The 24,602-nt window shown below is 48.6% G+C and overlaps 1 protein-coding gene across 2 annotated transcripts in view; it reads right to left on the bottom strand.

The window, feature by feature from the left end:
* Window positions 1-24,602, bottom strand: part of SHCBP1L (SHC binding and spindle associated 1 like) — a 159,453-nt gene that overhangs the window by 110,952 nt on the left and 23,899 nt on the right. The gene's annotated exons all lie outside the window — the stretch shown is intronic.

The following is a 24,602-nucleotide window of genomic DNA, read 5'->3' as shown; positions in this document are numbered from 1 at the left end:
TCCCTGTCAAAGGGATGGTGGATTGAGAGTGGACTATGTGACACCACCCAGCTCTGCTACATCTGCGGTGGTACATCCTGCAGCACTCAGCTCTGTTACATCTGCGGTGGTACATCCTGCAGCACCCAGCTCTGCTATATCTGTGGTGGTACATCCTGCAGCACCCAGCTCTGCTACATCTGCGGTGGTACATCCTGCAGCAGCCAGCTCTGCTATACTTACGGTGGCACATCCTGCAGCACCCAGCTCTGCGACACCTGCACTGGCTCATCCTGCGGCACCCAGCTCTGCTACATATGCTGTCGCACATCGGGTAAGTGCACCGTCGGGTGGAGCAGGAGGGCATGGTATGGGGGGCACAGAGGGTCCTGGTCCCATAGGAGGGATGTCCTGGGTTCCGGCAGTGATTTCCCGTTTTTTTCGGTTCTTCCGGGCCTAAACGCCGGTTGGCGCCGAAAATTTGGTCCCCGGCTTCTAGCCCACAGGCCGGCAGCTCCTCCCACAATTCAGGCTCTTCTCGTCCTCAACGAGAAGCGCCCTTTCTATTCTCGGTGGCCATCTTCCCTGGTTACAGCAGGGGACCCCGGTCTCCGGCGACAGCGGGGGGCAATTTCCCTGAAGAATACCGCCGACAGGAGTGCTGCGAGCAGTGCTGAGTGACACCATCCCTGGGACACAGGACCTGGGTAAGCTGCATAACTGAGCTTAACCCCTTCTCTGCAGTATTGCCTGCCCCCTTGTTTTCCCCCAGTGCAGTACCTTACAGGGGACGTCAAGGGTACATTATGCCACAATCTAAGGCATCCAAAAAGCTTAGCAAAACTCACACAGTAATTTTCGCCTCATGCACCACTTGCCACACTTCGTTGCCCTTGGGAAACAACTCCCCGTTCTGCACGACCTGTGACCCTGTATGCATGCAGGAGCCCTCCGCCGCCCCCCGACCCTAGTGGACCTAGTCACCCTGAGTGGGTTAAGTCTCTGTCACAGTCTATGGCTCCTCTGGCCAAGGCTCCTCAAGTCAGGGCATCCGTTTGCTTGCTGTGAAGGGTCCCTCAGCTATGCAGGAGCCATCGGCTAGCAGGGGCTGTTTTCCATCTAAGAATGCACAGGCTTCTAGAAAATGGATCCATACCACGTCCCCCAGGCACTCTTGTGCTTCGGCGTCCGTGAGTTCCGTTCCTTGCTCCCCATCTCCAGGGATTCGCATTGAACACGACTCAGAATACGAGTCTGAGGTGTCCATAGACCTGGACTTGCAGGAATATCAGGAGACGGTTGATTCCCTCATTGAGGCGGTCAACAAAACTGTGAAGGTGGAAGAGGAAGCTACGTCCACCAGAGATCACGCGGTGTTCTTTAAAAGGACTAAACGGCCTCATATGGTGTTTGTCAATCACCCCGAATTTAAGGACATTGCTCAAAGACATAGGAATCAGCCGGATAAACTTTCTACAGGGCAAAGGCCTCTTGAGACAAGATACCCCTCTGCTCCTGATCTAAGGAAAGATTGGATCGAGTGTCCTTCAGTGGACCCTCCTGTATCGCGCGCGTCTCGCATCCAAAACCCTGTTAGCCTTGTCTGACGGTTCCTCAATTAATTTCCCCCTGACCAACAGAATAACATCCTTGCTCGGTCAGTCTTTGAAGCCTCTGGCTCAGCTCTTCCTCACATCCTTTGCTGTGACCTGGGTGGCTAAAGCTATGGTCACTTGGGGCAGATGCTCGGACTAAAGCCATTCAGGACAGTAACCTTCTCCTGAGACAACAAGACTGGCTATCCAGATCTCTCAAACTGGGGAGTATGGGGACAGGCCTCTCTTGATGCGGCTAACTGCGCGGCTTCGGCAGCCGCAAATGCCTCACCATCAGGAGGGCACTATAGCTCCGAGAGTGGCGAGCGGACTCCGCTTCCAAAAAATCATTAACCTCTCCGCCTTACCAGAGCGATCGCCTATTCGAAAAAATTTAAAAAAAAAACTGGACCAACTTATCTCCGACGCTACTGGAGGGGAAAGGTAAATCCTTTCCACAACGAAAGGCCAGTAGACCTTTTCATAGTCAACAGCAAGTTCGGCTCCGGCCCTTTCCTACCAACTCGAGCTGGCCCACTATGACCGCCTTGTCCGGACCAGGCCGCTCATCGCATAAAGTCAAAAGGTTCCCAGATCTCGTATAGACCCAATCATTCCTGGAAGAGCAGACCGAAACAGTCAAGATCAAAAAGGATCGAGATCCCATAGATTCTCTGCACAATGATTCCTTGCAGTATCCAGGTGGCGCCAACAAGGTAGGTGGACGTCTACTTTGGTTCTGTCAGGCCTGGCTCTCAGTTGTTTACGACGAGTGGATCAGTGATCTTGTGATCTCCGGATACAAAAGTTTTCTTCACACCCCCGGAACGGGTTTTCTGGTCTTGTCCCCTCAAAACAGAGATGCAGAGAATATCCCTTTACCGAGCCATAGACTTTTTCCGCAGGGACGGAGTCATTGTTCCAGTTCCGCAAAACGAAATGTTTGAGGGGTTTTACATGAACCTATTTGTGGTTTCAAAGAAGGACGGAATGGTGCGTCCCATACTGGATCTGAAACTATTAAACAACTTTGTCAGAGTTCGTCACTTCAGACTGGAGTCCCTTCACTCAGTCATCACCTTGATGGAGAAGTGAGAGCTCCTAGCATCCATCGACAATCGCGATGCTTACCTTCATATCCTGATTTTTCCCTCTCACCAAAGATTCCTAATGGAGAAGGTGCCATTCGCTCAATTTTATCTCCGTTCTTTGCAACACGCGCTTCTGACGACCTGGGACAGGAGCCATTTTCTCTTGAATATCGGATTCGTCTGTCTAAGCGGGTCAGGCAGACCCTCAGATGGTGGACATTGAGGTCTTCTGTGAGTCAAGGGGGATCCTTCCTCCTGGTATGTTGGCTAGTGATGACCACCGACGCCAGCCTTCTCAGCTGGGAAGCTGTATTCTGTCATCATACTGCCCAGGGCCGCTTGTCTGCTCTAGCGTCGCGTCTCCCGATCAACGTTCTGGAGATAAGAACAATCAAATTGGCTATTCTGCAGTTCCATCTCCTCCTGACAGGTCGTCCCATCAGAATCCGATTGGACATTGCCACGGCGGTGGCGTACACCAACCGTCAGGGAGACACCAGCAGCAGGGTGGCCATGTGCGAAGTAGGTCACATTCTCCGCTGGGCCGAGAGGAACCATTCAATCATCTACCGCGGGGGTAGATATTTGGGTGGCAAACTTTCTCAGCCGTCAGTGTCTCGCCTCGGGAGAATGGTCTCTTCATCCGGAGGTCTTTCAGCAGATTTGTCATTGCTGGGGAAGCCGGATTTGTATCTGATGGCCTCGAGGCTAACCGCCACAGTCCCCGAGTTCATAGCTCGTTATCGAGACCCTGAAACTATCGGGGCGGACGCACTGGTTCTTCTGTAGAATCTGTTTCACCTGCCGTGCGTTTTTTTCCCCAGCTCCTGTTTCATCCGAGGGTCATCAGGAAAATCAGAGCGAAAGGGGTTCCAGTGATCCTGATCGCTCCGGTCTGTCCACGCCAAGCGTGGTACGCGGAGCTAGTGCAACTCATCGCCGACATTCCCTGATTGCCAGATCGTCCAGTCCTGCTTTCCCAGGGCCTGATTTGCCACCAGTACTCAGGGGCCATGTTTTTAACAGCTTGGCCGTTTAATCCTGGGTCCTGACCCAAGCTAGGTTCTCCCAAAAGGTGGTTTCCGCCATGATTAGTGCCCGTAAACTCGCGTTGGTTCACATTTATCATCGCACCTGGAAGGCCTTTTTTCTCTTGGTGTAGAGATCGCAGACATTCACCTCTCATCTTTTCCATTCCATCCATTTTGGTTTTCCTCCAGATTGGTCTGAAGCCAGGCCTCGCGCTCAGTTCACTCAAAGGGCAGATTTCAACCTTATCTGTGCTGTTCCAATGCAGAATTGCTGCTAGGGTACAGGTGAAGACCTTTATTCAAGGAATTTCCCACATGGTACCTGCCTTTGACAGGCCCTTGGAGTCATGGGACCTTAATATTTTGGTCCTGGGGGTTGTCCAGGAGGTTCATTTCGAACCTCTGCAGGACGTATCGCTGACTTTTTTCTTTCTTGGAAAGTAGCCTTTCTAGTTGCAATTACGTCAGACGGGTCTCTGAGCTGGCAGCTCTGTCCTGTCAAGCCCTTTTCCTATCTTCTCACCAGGACACAGTGGTTTTAAGGACGTTCACTTCTTTTCTGCCAAAGGTTGTCTCTTCCTTCCATCTGGACAAAGGCATTGTGTGGCTCTCGTTTTGCCCGGAACCAGTCGTTCGTATTGAATGGGCTCTTCACACTCTGGATGTGGCGAGAGCTCTGAGGCGGTTCGTTTTGCGGACAGCGTTTTTTACGCAAGTCGGATGCACTATTCCTGTTTCCAGAGGGGCACAGGAAGGGTCTAGCTGCTTCTAAGACCAGGTGGTTTTTCTCGGCTATTTAGGAGTCCTACCGTGTCAGAGGCAAGCCTATCCCAGTGGGGATTAAGGCACACTCCATTTGGGAGGTGGGCACTTCTTGGGCCATTCGGCACCAAGCATCGGCGGAACAGGTTCACAAAGCTGCGACTTGGTCCAGTCCGCACACTTATGCAAAGCACTACAATATTCACACTCAGGTTTCTGCAGATGCGGCCATGGGAAAATGGATTCTGCAAACGGAAGTAACACATCTGTAACCTGTTGGTACATGGGGCTTCATCTGTTGGGTTGTTCCCCACCCTGCTTTAAGACGTCCCATGGTCTGTGTCCCCCAATGAGGCGAAGGAGGAAATAGGGATTTTTGTGTACTCACTGTAAAATCCTTTTCTCCGAGCCAATCATTGGGGGACACAGCACCCACCCTGTTAGCCTAATGGCTTGTGTTTGTTCTTTAGTTGACATACTCTTGTTGCTAGTTATGAGCTCCTACTGCTTTATTACTGAACTGGTTCAAGCTAGAGCCAGCAGAGGGTGTTTTCAGACTGCACTCTTCATTCATTTTCATATATGCAGTTTGCAACCTGATCCAAGATTCAGATTTTTCTATACCAGTTATATATGCTGCTTTCTTCACTAAACATATCTCAGAAAAGCTTCTACCCTACACTTATTTCATCTTCATTTACTTTTGTCCCTTTTCTGTACCTTGTTTTCTCTACCTTCCTTGAGATGCTGCCTCCTTTTTCTATGCTGTGGACATCTGTTTACACCCCTCTTCCCCTCCCTGATGCCATTTCTAACACTGACTGAAGAGAAGGGAGAGTAGAGAGCATTCAGTACTGAGCAGGGGCGCTCTGACAGATGTGTAACATTTTTACAAAGTCACTCATATAAAGGACTTACAGACACTCTGAAGCAACATGACAGAATTATTATCTTTTTTTTAATGGGATAAGGAGGAATAACCCCGCGCTGCTTGAAAGATAGAAGTCCAAATGGATATTCAGATGAAAAAGTGGCTTTATTCAATGCGTTTCGGAGTACTATGACTCCATCAAGAACCACAAAAGTGTTAAATATATATATATATATATATATATTTTATAATAATACATTTTATTTCTATAGCGCCGACATATTCCGCAGCACTTTACATTTCAGAGGGGACTTGTACAGACAATAGACGTTACAGCATAACAATAATCACATAGATCATATCAGATACCAAGAGGAATGAGGGCCCTGCTCGCAAGCTTACAATCTATGAGGGAAAAAAGGGAGACACGAAAGGTGGGTGGTAACAGTTGCCCTGATTGTATGGACCAGCCATAATGTTAAGTGTGTAACGGTACAGACATAGAGGGCTAATGGATGCATAAAGCATGTGGGAACATGATGCGGGGAACCTGGTTATGGTAAAAACGTTTGGCTGTGCCACATAGGGATAGATTAGGTTAATGTGTTGAGGCGGTAGGCCAGTCTGAATAAATGAGTTTTCAGGGCACGCTTAAAATTGTGGGGATTGGGGACTAAATCGTATTGACCTGGGAAGTGCATTCCAAAGAATTGGCGCAGCACGTGTATAGTCTTGGAGACGGGAGTGGGAGGTTCTGATTATTGAGGATGCTAACCTCAGGTCATCAGCAGAACGGAGGGCGCGGGTAGGGTGGTATACTGAAACAAGGGCGGAGATGTAGGGTGGTGCTGAGCCATGGAGGGCTTTGTGGGTGAGGGTAATAAGCTTATACTGAATTCTGGAGTGGATGGGTAGCCAGTGTAACGACTGGCACAAGGTAGAGGCATCGGTGTAACGATTGGTGAGACAGATTGGAGGGGGGAGAGTTTGGTAAGAGGGAGACCGATTAGAAGAGAGTTACAATAGTCGTGACGAGAATGAATAAGAGAAACAGTAAAGGTTTTTGCGGAGTCAAAAGTAAGAAGAGGTCGAATTCTAGAAATGTTTTTGAGGTGCAGATAACAAGAGTGAGCCAGTGATCGTATGTGGGGGACAAAGGAAAGCTCGGAGTCAAGCATGACCCCAAGACAGCGGGCATGTTGCTGGGGAGTAATAGTGGAACCACACGGAAATGGCAATGTCCTTTACTCTGTCGCCTCATTGGGGGACACAGAACCATGGGACGTCCCAAAGCAGTCCCTGGGTGGGAAGCAATGGACGAATATTGTGCTAGCAGGTCCCTAAACTTGGGGCCCTGCCGCCTGCAAAACCGGTCTACCCAGGCTTGCATCCGCTGAGGACTGGGTATGAACATTGTAGTGTTTCGTAAATGTGTGTAGGCTAGTCCAAGTGGCCGCCTTACACACTTGTTGTGCCGAAGCCTGGTGCCGAATGGCCCAGGAGGCCCCCACTGCCCATGTAGAGTGTGCCGTGATACCGGCCGGAAGAGGGGAACTGTTAAGTCGGTAGGCCTCATGTGTGGTGGACTTGATCCACCTGGCAAGGGTAGCCTTGGAAGCCGGCATTCCCTTGCGACCGCCTTCCGGAAGAATGAATAGGGAATCAGACTTCCAGAAGGGTGCAGTCCTGGACACGTAAATCCGCAATGCTCTGACGAGGTCAAGCGTATGCAGAGCCTTCTCCACTCTATGAACCGGAACCGGACAAAGGGATGGCAGAGAGATTTCCTCATTTAGGTGGAAGGTGGACACAACCTTCGGAAGGAAGGATGGTACCGTTTGGAGAACCACCTTGTCCTGGTGAAAGGCTAGAAAAGGCCGTCTGCAGGAAAGTGCTGACAATTCCGACACTCTGCGTAACGAGGTGATTGCCACTAGAAAAACCACTTTCTGTGAAAGAATGCAGAGTGGAACTTCTTTAAGGGGTTTGAAGTGTGGTGCCTGCAATGCTGTCAGGACTAGATTGAGGTCCCACGTTTCCAGTGGACGTTTATAGGGGGGAACCAATCGGGAAACTCCCTGGAGGAAAGTCCTTACTTGCGGTTTGGTAGCAATGCGCCTTTGAAAAAGGACTGAAAGCGCTGACACCTGACTCTTAAGCGAGCCTAGGGATAGTTTGGCGTCTAGGCCCAATTGACGAAAACCTAGTACCTTCGGGAGGGAATAATGGAGTGGGACTTGTCCGTGAGATTCGCACCAGGAAAAGAAAGCTCTCCAGGTACGATAATAAATCTTGGCGGAGGCTGGCTTCCTTGCCCTGATCATGGTCGCAATGACTTCCGGTGAAAAACCTGCCTGGGTTAGAATCCAGGTTTCAAGGGCCATGCCGTCAAATTGAGAGCCCCTGAATTCTGATGGTAGAACGGACCTTGAGACAGGAGGTCGTGACGGTCGGGTAGACGCCAGGGGGAGTCTGCTGTAAGTTGAACAATGTTGGCGTTCCATGTACGTCTGGGCCAATCTGGTGCGATGAAGATGGTTGGAACTCCCTCTTGTTTGATCTTCCTCACGACCCTGGAGATCAGGGGGAGGGGTGGAAAAATGTACAGGAGTTGGAACTGGGACCAGTCCTGGACCAGAGCATCCGCTCCGAGCGACCGCGGGTCGTGTGTCCTGGCCATGAAATTGGAGACCTTGGCATTGAGATGGGATGCCATTAGGTCCACATCCGGGGTTCCCCAGCGTTGACAGATCTGGTAAAAAATCTCGGGATGGAGAGACCACTCCCCCGAGTCCATTCCTTGCCTGCTGAGGAAGTCGGATTCCCACTTTTCTACACCCGGAATGTGGACCGCAGAGAGTACCGACCTCGTGTCTTCAGCCCAGTGGAGGATATGTGCCACTTCTCTCATCGCCTGGGCGCTGCGGGTCCCGCCTTGGTGATTCACATATGCCACAGCCGTGGCATTGTCTGACTGTATCCGTATGTGCGAGGCTGCAAGCAAGTGATGAAAGGCTCTCAGTGCCAAAAAGATGGCCTGGATTTCTAGGATATTGATGGGCAAGGTCGCTTCCCTTGGTGACCACTTGCATTGTGCCCTGTGATCTAGGTGCACCGCCCCCAAGCCTGTCAGGCTTGCATCGGTGGTCAGGACCTTCCATTGACCTGAGAGAAAGGGTTTTCCTCGTGCAAGCGAGGTTGGCTTGAGCCACCAATGCAGGGATCTCCTGGTTGACGACGTCAACCGGAACTCCCTGTCAAGGGAGAAGGGATTCCTGTCCCAAGATCTGAGGATAGCTAGTTGAAGAGGCCTGAGGTGGAACTGGGCAAATGGCACTGCCTCTATTGCTGCTGCCATCCTGCCGAGGACTCTCATGGCAAACCGGAGAGATCGGGGAGGACTGCGGAGGAGTGTACGAACTCCCAGACGGATGGCCAGTGTCTTGTCCTTGGGAAGGAGCACCAGACCCCTGGAGGTGTCGAATAACATTCCCAGGAAGGTTAGAGTCTGACTCGGGGTAGTCGACGATTTCTTTAGGTTGACTAACCATCCCAGACGACTCAGTGTGTCTATTGTGATTGAGACACTGACCTCGCAGTCCTTGAAGGCGGAAGACTTGATGAGAAGGTCGTCCAGGTACGGGACGACTAGAATGCCTCTTGAGTGCAGAACGTCCATGGTGGCTGCCATGACCTTGGTAAACGTTGATGGAGCCGTGGCGAGTCCGAACGGAAGGGCGACAAACTGGTAGTGGTTTTGGTTGACCGCAAAACGGAGAAACCTTTGATGGGCGGGAGCAATTGCTATGTGTAGATATGCGTCTTGTATGTATATGGAGGCAAGGTATTCTCCCTGCTCCATGGATGCAATGATGGACCGGAGGGACTCCATGCATAAATGACGGACCCGTACATATTTGTTGAGCTGTTTTAGGTCTAGTATGGGCCGAACGCTGCCTCCTTTCTTTGGAACTACGAACAGATTGGAGTAGAACCTGTTATGAATGAGTCACCGAAGGAGGAAAAAACAAAAATACAAGCTAAGTCCAGAAAACCGGAGAGGTTGGTAGCTATCGGATTGCAGACCTCTGATCCTATTCACCACAACTAACAGTAGCCGTGGGGGATTCCTACGGTGCCCTAGACCCCTCGTTCACAGCCGGAGAACTAAATAATCCTAAAGAAAGAAAGGGGAAATCTAAACTGCCCCAGAGCAGACCCCAAAGCAATAGACAGCCCCCAACATTTATTGTCGGTGAAAAGCAGATGAAAACAAACACAGACAGAAAGACAGGTTGAGCAAATGATGGGGCCCAACTAACTAAATAGGAAAGGACAGAAAAGATGCTGGCTGCAATCCGCAAAAAACCCTACCAAAAATGTCCCAACTGTCTGATAGGGAAAAAGGCCCTGAAGTCGCTAGACTTCAAAATCACCATATCAGCACTCAGGTATATTCTGAAAACAGAGCAAAGAGATAAACTGATCAGAGACAAAAATGGAGTTCAGCCCGTCCCAACAAAGGCAGGCTGAACACAAAACACGAAGCAAACAGACAAAATCTCACGGAAAAATAAGAGAGCAAAAACTTAGCTTTCAGTAGACAGGACTAACTGGTTGCAAGAGCTCAGAGCAGAAAGGATCACCAGCACCCCTGTAGGGCGTCGGCTGCCTTATATCCACTCAGTGATTCCGGGTGTCCAATCAGGCTCCACCTGTTCAGATGACAGGTTCTTCTCAACCCAATCAATTTCACTACCTCTCTTCACCAGCAGAGGGAGTTCATCAGACATCAACGGTGAAGGGGAAAATGAACTCACAACAGTACCTCCCCCTTGAGGAGGGGTCACCGAACCCTCATCCACGCCACCAGGACGATCAGGATGGGCCCGATGAAAAGCACGAACCAATATTTCGGCATGAATATCGGATGCAGGGACCCAAGAATTATCCTCCTGGCCATAACCCTTCCATTTAACCAAATACTGGAGTCTCCGTCTAGCCAGGTGAGAATCCAGTATCTTCTCAACCTCATATTCCACATTACCTTCTACCAATACAGGGTCAGGAGGTGCCACCACAGGAACTACTGGCTCAACAAACCTCTTCAACAGAGACTTATGAAACACGTTATGGATCTTAAATGTAACAGGAAGAGCCAATCGAAAAGAGACAGGATTAAAAATCTCTAAAATCTTGTAAGGTCCAATAAATGTAGGTTTAAACTTTGGAGAAGCCACCTTCATAGAGACATTCTTTGATGACAACCAAACCATATCACCCACCTTAAACTGGGGACCAATGGTCCTATGACGGTTGGAAAACCGCTGGGCCTTTTCCTGGGAGAGAGACAACCTATCCACCACTTGGTCCCAGATCTGGTGCATTCTCTCCACCACAGTGTCAACACCTGGGCAGGCAGAAGACTCCACCTGCCCTGAAGAGAATCGAGGATGAAACCCAAAGTTACAAAAAAAAGGTGACATCAAAGTGGCAGAACTAGCTCTATTATTTAAAGCAAATTCGGCCAAGGGCAAAAATGAAACCCAATCATCCTTATCAGCAGAAATAAAACATCTCAAATACGACTCCAAAGTCTGGTTTGTTCTCTCCGTCTGCCCATTGGTCTGAGGGTGAAACGCAGAGGAGAAGGACAACTGAATTCCCAGCTTGGAACAGAAAGTCCTCCAAAATCTAGAAATAAACTGAACGCCTCTGTCAGATACAATGTTCTCAGGAATCCCGTGCAAGCGAACCACCTGTTGCAAAAACAATGGCACCAACTCTGAGGAAGATGGCAACTTAGGGAGTGGTACAAGATGGACCATCTTAGAGAATCTATCACAAATCACCCAAATAACAGTCATTCTCTGAGATACAGGCATATCAGAGATAAAATCCATTGAAATATGGGTCCATGGCCTCATGGGCACCGGCAAAGGCATCAGCAGCCCAATAGAGCGAGAACACGGTTTAGACCGGGAGCAAGTCCCACAGGACTACACAAAACTCCTGACATCACGAGACAAGGCGGGCCACCAAAAAGACCGACTCACCAAATCTCTAGTACCAAAAATACCTGGATGACCAGCCAATGCAGAGCAATGAACTTCAGACATCACTCTCTTCCTCCACTGGTCAGGAACATACAATTTTCCAATGGGACAACGCTCAGGTTTGTCCTCCTGAAACTCTTCCAGAGCACGTCTCAAATCGGGCGAGATGGCAGAAAGAACTACCCCCTCACCTAAGATGGTAGCAGGATTGGTCACAACAGGAGAATCAGCAAAGAAACTCCTAGAGAGGGCGTCTGCCTTGACATTCTTAGTGCCTGGAAGAAAAGAGACCACAAAATCAAAACGTGTGAAAAACAAGGCCCATCTAGCCTGTCTAGGATTCAAGCGTTTGGCCGACTCCAGGTAAATCAAATTCTTGTGGTCAGTAAGGACCACGACTTGATGTCTAGCTCCCTCCAACCAATGTCTCCACTCCTTAAATGCCCATTTCATGGCTAACAGTTCCCGATTGCCCACATCATAGTTACGTTCAGATGGGGAGAACTTTTGGGAAAAGAAAGCACAGGGATTCATTTTAGATGTTACCGGATCTTTTTGGGACAAAACAGCTCCTGCACCAATCTCAGAAGCGTCCACCTCTACCTGAAACGGGAGTGAGACATCAGGTTGCCGCAAAACCGGAGCAGAAGTGAACCTTCGCTTCAGCTCCTGAAAGGAAGAAACAGCCTCCGGAGACCAATTCAGCACATCAGCACCATTCTTAGTCAAATCAGTCAATGGTTTGGCAATACCAGAAAAATTAGCTATAAATTTACGATAAAAATTAGCAAAACCCAAAAACTTCTGCAGGGCCTTCAAAGAAGTGGGCTGAACCCAATCATAAATGGACTGTACCTTGGCCGGGTCCATTTCAATAGTTGACGGAGACAAAATAAATCCCAAAAATGAAATCCTCTGTACCCCAAAAAGGCATTTAGATCCTTTGACATACAGGGAATTCTCCCTCAAAATCCGGAACACAGTCCGAACATGTTCCACATGAGAGTCCCAATCCTTGGAAAAGATCAAAATATCATCCAGATAGATGATCAAAAATTTATGCACAAAGTCTCGGAAAATATCATTCTTGAAGCACTGGAAGACAGAAGGGGCATTAGTGAGCCCAAAAGGCATCACCAGGTACTCAAAATGTCCCTCTGGAGTATTAAATGCCGTCTTCCATTCATCCCGATGCTTAATGCGAATAAGATTATACGCCCCCCTGAGGTCAAGCTTGGTAAACCAGCAAGCACCTTTAACTCTAGAGAATAGATCAGAAATCAGGGGTAACGGATACTGATATTTAACAGTAATTTTGTTGAGGGAACGATAATCAATACAAGGCCTTAATGAACCATCCTTCTTGGCCACAAAAAAAAACCCAGCACCTAAGGGTGAAGAGGATGGTCTAATATGACCCTTCTCCAACGACTCCTTAATATAGGATCGCATAGCCTCGTGCTCGGGTACAGATAAATTGAAAAGTCGACCCTTGGGAAATTTACACCCAGGGCTCAGCTCAATTGCACAGTCATAAATCCTATGAGGAGGCAAAGACGCAGACTCATTCTCACTAAATACATCATAAAAATCAGCCAAATAGTCAGGAACATCATGCGACTGGGGAGAGGTGGAGAAAACAGGAGCGTCACTAAGGGCACACCGACAACCCCAACTCACCACAGACACAGATTTCCAATCCAAAACTGGATTATGGATTTGCAACCAGGGAAACCCCAGAACAATGGTATCATGCAGATTATGCAACACCAAAAATCTGCAATTTTCTTGATGGTCTGGGGCGACCCCGCATTACCACCTGGGTCCAAAACTGAGGTTTATTCTTCGCCAAAGGAGTAGCATCAATACTCCTCAAAGGCATAGGCGTCCGCAGAGGTGTCATAGGAAATCCACAACGTTTAGCAAAATCCAAGTCCATCAGGTTCAGAGCTGCTCCCGAATCCACAAAAGCGTTAGTGGAAAATGTGGACAGGGAGCAGATCAGAGTAATTGCCAGAAGAAACTTAGGTTGAACACCACCCACAGCAAATGTGTGTGCAAAACGTTTCTCTCGTTTAGGGCAGACAGAAATAATATGCGAGGCATCTCCACAGAAAAAACACAGCTTATTACGCCTTCTGAACTCCTGACGTTGCACCCTAGACAAAACTCTATCACATTGCATAGGTTCAGACATTTGTTCAACAGGTGGCAACACCTCTCGTGCAGTTTTGCGTTCACGCAAACGCCGATCAACCTGAATGGCTAATGACATAGAATCGTCAAGACCAGAGGGAACAGGAAATCCCAACATTAGTATCTTTTAAGGTTTCTGACAAATCCCTTCCGAAAGAGAGCTGCCAAGGCACCATCATTCCAGGTAGTAAGGACAGCCCACTTTCGGAATTTTTGACAGTACAACTCTGCAGAATCCTGACCCTGGTTCAATGCCAACAGGGCCTTTTCAGCCTGATCAATAGCATTAGGTTCATCGTACAACAGCCCCAAGGCTTGAAAAAATGCGTTCACATTAGTTAGAATAGGATCATCAGGTTTCAAGGAAAACGTCCAATCCTGAGGATCGCCGCGCAGCAAGGAGATGACAATTTTAACCTGCTGTGCGGAGCTCCCTGATGGGTTAGGCTTCAAGTCAAAAAATAATTTACAATTATTCTTAAAGTTCAAAAATTTAGACCGATCCCCAAAAAACACATCAGGAGTAGGGATCTTTGGCTCAGCAACATGTGAATGAGCAAGATAGGCGGAAATTCCCCGCACTTCAGCAGTGAGCTGCTCCACACGATCAGACAATTGCTTCATCTCCATTGAGAAGAAAAAATTCCCCCTACAGCCTCAAAGACATAGAGGAAAAAATATACACCAAAAAAAAAAAATTCTGACTTTTTTTTTTTTTTTTTTTTTTACAATTCTCTCCTGCTATTGAGTACCCTAGAATCTGCGGTATGGCTGGTGATTCTGTTATGAATGAGTCACCGAAGGAGGAAAAAAACAAAAATACAAGCTAAGTCCACAAAACCGGAGAGGTTGGTAGCTATCGGATTGCAGACCCCTGATCCTATTCACCACAACTAACAGTAGCCGTGGGGGGTTCCTACGGTGCCTTAGACCCCTCGTTCACAGCCGGAGAACTAAATAATCCTAAAGAAAGAAAGGGGAAATCTAAACTGCCCCAGAGCAGACCCCAAAGCAATAGACAGCCCCCAACATGTATTGTCGGTGAAAAGCAGATGAAAACACAAACACAGACAGAAAGACAGGTTGAGCAAACGATGGGGCCCAACTAACTAAATAGGAAAGGACAGAAAAGATGCTGGCTGCAATCCGCAAAAAACCCTACCAAAAATGTCCCAACCGTCTGATAGGGAAAAAGGCCCTGAAGCCGCTAGACTTCAAAATCACCATATCAGCACTCAGGTATATTCTGAAAACAGAGCAAAGAGATAAACTGATCAGAGACAAAAATGGAGCTCAGCCCGTCCCAACAAAGGCAGGCTGAACACAAAACACGAAGCAAACAGACAAAATCTCATGGAAAAATAAGAGAGCAAAAACTTAGCTTTCAGTAGACAGGACTAACTGGTTGCAAGAGCTCAGAGCAGAAAGGATCACCAGCACCCCTGTACGGCGTCGGCTGCCTTATATCCACTCAGTGATTCCGGTGTTATGAGTTCATTTTCCCCTTCACCATTGAGGTCTGATGAACTCCCTCTTCTGGTGAAGGACGGTAGTGAGGCTGATTACCAAGCACCTGAGCTGGGAGAGGATGACTGGGCGACGGGGATCTCTGACTGGATATAAGGCAGCCGACGCCCTTCTGCCTCGCTGGTGATTTCTCTGTGGAATTCTAGGAGACCAGTCTGATTCCTGCTCCTCAAAAGCTAAGTTTTCTGCATTGCCTTTTTGCATTTGTGTTTTGGTTTTAGTTTCCCTTGCTTTTCTGGATTCTGCCATTCCCTGCTGGGGTGAGCTGAATTCCTTTTTGTCGGTTTGCTCTGTCTTCAGAAAATACCTGAGTACTGACATAGTCTTTTTGAAGCCTAGCGTCTTCAGGGCCTTTTTCCCTGTCAGTCTGTTGGCTCCTATTTTGATAGGGTTTTTCGCGGATTGCAGACAGCAGCCTTCCTATCCTGTCCTATCTAGTTAGCTTGGGCCCCATCATTTGCTCAGTTTATCTTTCTATCTGTGTTAGTGTTTTTTCTTCTTGCTTCACCGTCATTATATGTTGGGGGCTGCCTATTGCTTTGGGGTCTGCTATGGGGCAGTTTAGATTTCCCTGTCTTTAGGCTAGGCAGTTCTCCGGCTGTGATCGAGGGGTCTAGGGCATCGTAGGAACCCCCCACGGCTACTGCTAGTTGTTATTGATAGGTTCAGGGGTCTGCAATCCGATAGCTGCCAACTTCTCTGGTTTTCTGGACTTAGCTAGCATTTCTGTTTTTGCCTCCTACGGTGACTCATTCATAACATTCCGGGTGTCCAATCAGGCTCCACCTGTTCAGATGACAGGTTCTTCTCAACCCAATCAATTTCACTACCTCTCTTCACCAGCAGAGGGAGTTCATCAGACATCAACGGTGAAGGGGAAAATGAACTCACAACAAGAACCCTCGGAATCTTTCGTTCGCGGGAACCAGCACCACGACTCCTGCTTGAAGGAGGGAGGAGACCACTTGGTGGAAGGCACGAGCCTTGTCTGATGGTGTTGGAGGGATAGAGAGGAAGAACCGGTTCGGTGGAGTGGAAGTGAACTCTATCTTGTATCCGGAAGACACTATTTCCCTGACCCACCTGTCTTCTGTAATAGGCAGCCAGACTTGCTGAAAGCGTAAAAGTCGCCCGCCTACTGGTGGGGTGTCTTCCGGAGTTTGTGAGACATGATGAAGCGAAGTTCTGAGGTTTTCCTCCCTTGGGTTTCGCTTGGCCTGCTTTCGACTGCCAAGTCTTGTCCGGTCTCTGCGCCGTCCGTGGGTTGTCCTTGCGTGGAGAGCGGTTACAGTTTTACGCTGGGCGCGAAACGGACCAGCCCGAGGAATTCCGAAAGGATCGGAATCGTGTCTGGTTTCTCCGTTTAAACGTGCGTTTCGGTTTCAGTTGAGGGAGAGAGGTATTCTTACCCCCAGTGGCACTGGCTATCATTGCGTCCAACTTTTTGCCGAAAAGCCTTCCAGTAAGGTACGGAAGATGCGTGAGGGACTTCTTTGAGGCCGCATCCGCTTTCCATTCTCGCAGCCAGAGGATACGCCGAATTGTAATGGCGTTTGCCGCTATCCCCGCTAGACCTCTTGCTGAGTCGAGGGCTGCGTGAAGCATGTAGTCTGCTACCACTGCTATCTGGACCGCTTGGTCCGAGAGCCCGGAATTTGAAGCTTGAAGACCCTCCTGTAGTTTTTTGGCCCAAGCCAGGATGGCCTTGGCCGCCCAAACTGAAGCGAATGCAGGGGCCAAGGAGGCCCCTGCTGCTTCGAAAATGAAACGAGCCATGCGTTCTACTTGCCGGTCTGCTGCGTCCCTGAGGGTTGAGCTGTCTGGCAGAGAGAGTAAGGTCTGCGCTGCTAGTCTAGATACCGGGGGGTCCACTGCGGGTGTATCTGTCCACTGTTTGGTGTCTTTCTGTGAGAAGGGATACTTCGCTTCCAAATATTTGCGATTGGCAAATTTGCGAAAACTTTTTAGTAAGTATCTTCTGAAACTCATGGTGATTAAGGAAGACCTTAGGTGGTTTCTGAACACTTTCGAAGCAAATCTTATGTTCTGGGGCTTCCGGGGCTGGCTCTGAAATTCCCAGCACCCGATGGATGGCAGAGATTATGTCCTCAACTAGTGCTGTATTGCTAGGGGGAGAAGGTACCACGGACCTCTCCGTTTCGTTGTCTGAGTCGGAGTCACAGATGCCTTCCGAATCCTGTGTATCGCTAAGGTTATCCCTGGTGGGCGACCTGGGGCGGGGGTCTTCTGTGGTGGGGGATCTCTGTGGTGACCTGCATTGTCTGTCTCTGACAGGGGACTGCCTAGGAGACCTGGAATGACGGTGTCTCTCCCTGGGGGGGATGACCTTGTGCTATAGGACGACTCAGGTAATCGTGACCTGTAAGGTCCGGTTACGTCTGAGTCGGAAGCAGCATGTTCCTGAGACAAGCTGTCCGTTTGCTGGGTAACGTTCATAGCCGGGACCCGACCCTGCAGAGCTTGCAGCAATGTGGCGGTTTAGTTATCTATGCACTGTGTCATAGACTGTGACATACGAGTAGCCCATTCCGGCGTGGTATCTGACACTGAAGCGTTGGTAGGGACTCCCTGGGGTTCTGACCCAGAGTTCTGGATGCAATCCCGGCAGTGCGGATACGTGCTGCCACTGGTGAGCGTGGCTTTGCAGGCTGTGCAGAATGCATAGAAACATTCCTGCCTGGTTCTCTTTCTTGAGCCCGGCATAGTGCACAGAGGCTGGCTATCAGGGATCGTACAGGGGTGGCTACGCAGAGGGAACCCACAGGGAGCCTTATAGGAAGTATGGATTCACAGCTGAGTAAAGAGAACCCAGCTGTGAGCTTACCCCACCAGTGTGCCCCTAGGTCCAGCGCGACAGATCCCAGTTCTGTGCCCCCCGGAGACTGCTGTGGTTCTCCTCTGCTGGAGGCCTGCAGCCAAAAAAATGGCCACCGGGACGCTGAGGAGAGGAAGGAGGGGGCGGAGAGCTGAAAAGGGCGCGCTGGGCTATGTAGAAACACGCTCTTTCTGCCTCGATCCGCCCCTTCTATGACACTATAGAGTGTCATTTTAGTCATCCGGGGGGCGGGCCAGGGGGGCGGGGAAAAGGCGGCAGCTTCAGCTAGGCCGAAGCCGCGGTCTCAAGTAGAGGCCTGATGCCCAGGAGGGCTCCAGAGTGGCACGGTAGTCCGGGAGGGGGTCGGATCTGTACCAGACCCCCCCCGGAATGGGCGACTGGCTAGCGGTGGGGGCAGCAGGGGTAGCGGTTCCTGTGTGGGGGGTCCATGAAGCTCCATGGAGCCGCTGCTGCTGCAGAGACAGGGGCACAGAAAGCCCTGTCTCTGCTGTGCCATGTCTGCCTGCACGCACTCTCCCCCGGCCCCAGCAGGATCCCACAGCTGGTCTGGGGTCCCTGGATGCTGCAGAATGCTGCCTGTTCTCTGACCCTACCTGAGGCATCTCAACCTAATGCCCCCTGCGGGGGATTAGAGAGGGTGTGTCTGTCACCGTCAGGGGGTCTTCATCCTCGCCTCAACCCAGACCCCAAAGGGGTTGGGGAAGGAGGGGGGGTCTCAACTTCGGACCAGTACCCGAGGGACTGGGGAAGGAGCGACATGGCGAATAGCCGTCTCCACTTCAACTGGGCACCCCTAAAAAGGGGGCCAAGGAAGGAGACATGCCGGGAGTCTCGCTGGAGACCCACTTTTCTTCACCTGTATTCTGGAAAAAAGGAAAAAAACGGACGAAAAAAAAAGGTGTGCCTCCTTGCGAAACTAAGCAAAAACTGGAGAAGGCTGACGCCGTCCAGGGGTGTATACTGCAGAGGAGGAGCCATAGTTAATCTTTTTCAGATTATGCATAGTGTCGCCTCCTAGTGGACAGCAGCATAACACCCATGGTTCTGTGTCCCCCAATGAGGCAACAGAGTAAAAGGTGGATTAACTCCGCGCTGCTTGAAAGATAGAAGTCCAAATGGCTATTCAGATGAAAAAGTGGCTTTATTCAACGCGTTTCGGAATACTAAGACTCCATCAGGAAACCACAAAAGTATATGAAATATAATACTCTGAGATATATATTTCCAAAAAAACCTGACCAGCACCTCCTAAGTGTGAATAGGTGCAAGCTGCAGTGACTGAAAAACATATATGTTGCAAGCAGGGCCCTCATTCCTCTTGGTATCTGTTATGATCTATGTGATTATTGTTATGCTGTAATGTCTATCATCTGTACAAGTCCCCTCTGAAATGTAAAGTGCTGCGGAATATGTCGGCGCTATAAAAATAAAATTTATTATTATTATTATATATGAAAAAGGCAAAGCTGCACCCTGTGAATGCCAAGACATATAATGTCAATGGAAATAACTTCCAAACACTCTGTCCCTCAGCAAGATGTACTTACAAAAGCGAAGGTTCTTAGCGCATGATTTGGCCAATTCATGCGTGTCCGTCAACCGCGGCAAGGTGACACTTCTCTGACGGGTCCTGTCTAAACCCTTCCATATCCTACTGTATATGCCACTTTCTGATTAAAAAACCTACTATAATGGACAAACATGTCTCTCTTGGGCTGCAAGCCTCCAATTTGATTGGGCAAGTAGAACTGGTTGAGAACACCTGCAGGTTGATGGGAGGAGTGCAAGTAACATAGTAACATATTTATTAAGGTTGAAGGAAGACTTTAAGTCCATCTAATTCAACCCATATCCTATCCTAACTTGCCCTAACATGTTGATCCAGAGGAAGGCAAAAAAAAACCATGTGGCAAACAGTAAGCTCCACATTGGGGAAAAAATTCCTTCCCGACTCCACATACCAATGACCATTTGATTTAGCTGTTAGTAGATCATTAGAGACTTTAGTGAGGGCAGTTTCAGTAGAGTGTAAAGAGCGGAAACCGGATTGGAGAGGGTCGAGAAGAGAGTTATCAAAGAGATAGCGGATAAGATGGAAGTGGACCAGGTGTTCCAGGAGTTTAGAGATGAAGGGAAGATTAGAAACAGGTCTATAGTTAGCGGCACAGTTTTGGTCGAGGGATGGTTTTTTAAGTAGTGGATGTATGATGGCATGCTTAAATTAGGAGGGAAAGATACCAGAAGAGAGAGAGAGGTTAAATATTTTAGTTAGGTGAGGGGTGACAGCAGGAGAAAGGGGCTGGAGTAGATGTGACAGAAATGGGTCACTGGTGCAAGTGGTTGGGCGAGAAGATGCAAGGAGCCTGCTTACTTCTTCTTCTGTGACTGGTTCAAAATCAGAGCGTGAGCTAGATGCAGTGGGGGAGGGAGGACAGTGCATGGTATGAGGTGATTGGGAGATAATTTCCTGTCGGATCTGGTCAATTTTTTCTTTGAAGTAATTGGCCAGATCGTCAGCTCGAAGCTCCGTGGTTGGGGCCTGTATTCTTGGGTTGAGTAGAGAATGAAAAGTGTCAAAGAGACGTTTAGGGTTATTGGACAGTGAAGTAATGAGGGTGTTGAAATAGGTTTGTTTTGAGAGGTGAAGGGCAGTGCTGTAAGTTCGAAGCATAAACTTATAATGGATGAAATTTTCGGGTAGGTTGGATTTTCTCCACAGACGTTCGGCGCAACTGAAGCACCGCTGCAGGAAACGAGTTTGCAGGGTGTGCCAGGGTTGTCGCTGTCTGTGTTGTGGTGTTCTATGCATAGGAGGTGCAAATTCATCCAGGGCACTTTGAAGTGTTTCATTGTAATGCTTCAATGCAGAATCAGGACATGAGAGGGAGGAGATAGGGGCCAATGAAGACTGCAAGTTCTTCATAAGTTTCTGGGTGTTAATGGCCTGTATGTTTCTATAAATATGGACAGTGGGGGTGACCTAAGCAGCCTGGCAGTTCTTGATAGAGAATGAAAGAAGGTTGTGGTCAGAGAGTGGGAGAGGGGAGTTTGCAAAATCATCACCTGCACAAAGCCGAGAGAAGACCAATTCGAGGGAGTTTCCGTCTTCATGCGTTGGAGAATTAGTAAGCTGCAAAAGGCCAAATGAGGAGGTTAGAGATAAAAGGTGAGTAGCAGATGGGGAGAGGGGAAGAGCAATGGGGATGTTGAAATCGCCCATGATGAGGGTAGGGATGTCACAGGAGAGAAAATGTGGAAGCCAAGTGGCAAAATGATCCAGGAACTGATGGGAGGGGCCGGGAGGACGATATACCACCGCCACTCGCATGGAGAAGGGGGTGTAGAGTCTGACGGCATGGACCTCAAAAGAAGGGAAGACAAGTGAGGGTACTTGAGGGATAACCTGAAAGGTACATTTTGGTGATAGGAGCAGACCAACGCCTCCACCTGCTCTATTGTCTGATCTTGGGGTATGAGAGAAGTGTAGTCCACCATATGAAAGAGCAGCAGCAGCGGTAGTGTCTGACTGCTGGATCCAAGTTTCAGTAAGAGCCAGGAGGTTAAGAGAATTAGAAAGGAAAAAGTCATGAGTGAAGGAGAGTTTGTTACACACTGAGCGAGAATTCCAAAGCGCACAATTAAGAGAGACAGATGGCATGCAGGGAATATTAATAAGATTAGAGGGGTTTCTGAGTGTAGCAGATGGGGGGTTTGACTTTCTATAACATGGGGGACCAGGGTTTGGAGCAATGTCTCCTGCCACTAGGAGAAGGAGGATAGAAAGAGTGAGCAGATGGTTAAGTGATTTGTGAGAGCGTCTCTGATGTTGAATGGTGGGACTGAATGGATCTGTGCTGTGTAGCAATGTGAAAAGAGCGTGAGTGCTATACATAGGAGAGGAAAGGAGTGAGGGGCCAATATGGACGGAATGTAGAGAGTTAATACCAGGGCGGTGGATGTGTGTAAATGCAGCGGCCAGGATATAAATTATACAAATGCTTATGGTAAATATTTGGGGTTGGCCAAATGTACAGGGAAGAGATGTATTTAATTGTCTTACCTGCCTCCTGCCCTGTCTATCTGCCATGTTATAACTGCCAGCGTACTTTGATACATGTACTTAAATTACATGTACATAAATGCCACCCCTGCATAAATGCCTTCCCCAGGCTTGCTCTGAATTTATAGAGGGCCACTTCTAAGATCTTCCTATTTTTTTTTTCTCTCTCCTTACTCGTTAGCAATCAATCAAACTAAGTTAGGACAGCAGGACACAATAAATGTATTATGGATCATAAACCACTTTGAAAAGAGAGAAACCAGGCCGATTATACTAAACACATTCTAATCAAACTTTGATCAGAGTGTGATCTAATTTATTCGGATGGGGAGAATTTAAAAAAAAAAAACACACACTTCATCGCCTCCATTCTGTCAGTCCGTGAAAATGAGGCCGCACTCTAATGTCATTTGAGTGCGGTCCAATTCTTTCCACAGACCCATTGACATGAATGGCTGAGTGCAAACAGATAATCAGAAGCAAAATATGGATGGATGACGGATAGCACTCGTCCAATTTTTAGGGTCGTCTACACAAGCCCTATGGCTGAACTTCACAAGAGACCCATGATTTTCAAAACATACTGCAATACTTTGGTATTGTAGTTAATATTATAAGTGATCAGGCAATTGAATTGTCAAGTTCCCTAAGGATAATAAAAAAGTTAAAAAAAAAGTTTTTTCAAATACGGTATATATTAAAATTCTAAACATGCATCATTGACTCTTAAAAAGAAAGGGATACAAAAATTAACATATTTGATATCAAAGAATTACACTTAAAGAAAGAGTCGGCTCCTCCTCTGCAAACTTCACTTACCTGCAGACACCAGGCTAAGCCAGTCTACCTTTGTGTCACTTAGGAGGCAGACAGGCCTTAGATTATGGTATTTTTTTGCTAATCTTTTTCTCTTTTCTCCTTTAGATAAGGAAAGGAGGATGGACCTCTTGATACAAAAGACGGAGAACAGAGTTCAGGTACTGGTGCCGATAGCCCTGGTACCCTGCCTCCTACCTGTCACCCCAAAACGTGCCATGTTGCATAGAACCAAGAGAATCCAGAGTACCTCACCGTGTGGTGCAATGTTATTGCAGATGACTCCTGATCAGAAGATTGTGTGTTAGAAGATCAAGCCTCTTCAGCACAGGTGAGTTTAGCGCCTTCCCTAGATCTACATTGTTTTTAGGCGACCCCCCACTCAGTCATACGTACTTACGTTTTTGTTTTGTCCAGGCCACCCCCCTTTGCCTGTCCTCGGTGGACTCTCTGTTCCCCGATATCTCCCTCGCGTAGTTCTAAATTTTTTTTTTCGGTGCCATCATATAGTTTACACTGTCATTCCTGGAGCCTGATCTCTACTTAAGGCTTCTGTTGTAGTCTAGCAGGCTATTTAGCACCTTCCACGACCCTCCAATTCTTCCACCTGAGCCGGGCCTCCAACTTAGGTCCTGGTTTCAATCATGGCCTAGCATGATTAAATGCACCTTACACAGCTCTCCAGTGTTTTGTTTTCCTGAAGCTGGGACTTTAATTTAGATCCTGACTTCTGTGGCGGCCAAGCATGCTTCCATCTGCCTCCTGTTTTGGCCTCTGCTTCACTGTGACCTAGCCTGCTCAAGCAGCCACGCCCCAGCTCTTACAGCTAATCGGGTTCACAGGCAGGCTCTTTTCCCAAGCATCAGCTGGAGCGGCAGCCGGAGCCTTGGAAAAGAGCCTGCACGCAAACCTGATTGGCTGTGAGAGCAGGGACATGGCTACTTGAGCAGGCTTGGTTGCAGTGAAGAAGGTGCCTAAATAGGAGTCCCACCTTCAGGGAAACAAAACACTGGAGAGCTGTGTTAAGGCGCATTGAATTATGCTTGGCCACGACTAAACCCAGAGCCTAAATCGGAGGCCCGGCTCAGGTGGAAGAACTGGAGGGTAGCGGAAGCCACTCCCCTGGGCGCAGTCATCTTTCCCCTGCATGCTATTTGCCTGGCTCATGCAGCTTCAGCGTGTTCCCTAGCGAAAGTGCGGACATCATAGTCAACTCCAAGTGCTGCAGCCAGGACTATTCTCTACAGCGAACACTAAATCCCAGGACTGGGTAAGCTGCAGCGTTCACTCCAGACTTCAGCTCACCTCCTCTCAGAGAGGATCGAACACACCAGCCTGCCTGACTTGGCTGGTCAACATCTTGTTTGCACCCTACGTAGTGATAATTCCCGTTGGGAGCCCTCTAAGGCCTGCGTCAATAGCACGTCCCTCCATTGTATAGGCCATTACTCTCTCCCAATCAGTGCCCAACTTGACTAGTTATCCCAGACTTTAGTCACAGTTATAGAGCGTCTATTTCTGCTGACTACTACATACAGTAAGACCCACCAACTTCTCACTACCTACAACGCTGATCATGGTAGTGGTCAAAATGACTATGAGCAATTTTACAGTCTCAGTCTCCATCACTCTATGTTTTTGTCTTCTGTAGCCTTTTACAGTTGTTCTCGTCGAGTCCTCCTCTGAGCCTAAGCTACTGTAATGCCGTGAACGTGGGTAAGATACATAGTGAATAGGAAGAACTATACTACATTTCTAATT

The sequence above is a fragment of the Dendrobates tinctorius genome, unplaced genomic scaffold, assembly GCF_039654945.1.
Source record: "Dendrobates tinctorius isolate UK_male_01 unplaced genomic scaffold, ASM3965494v1 ptg000029l, whole genome shotgun sequence".
Taxonomy (NCBI): Eukaryota; Metazoa; Chordata; class Amphibia; order Anura; family Dendrobatidae; genus Dendrobates; species Dendrobates tinctorius.
Note: the sequence above shows the minus strand (reverse complement) of the source record. Positions and strands in the feature narration are given on the sequence as shown.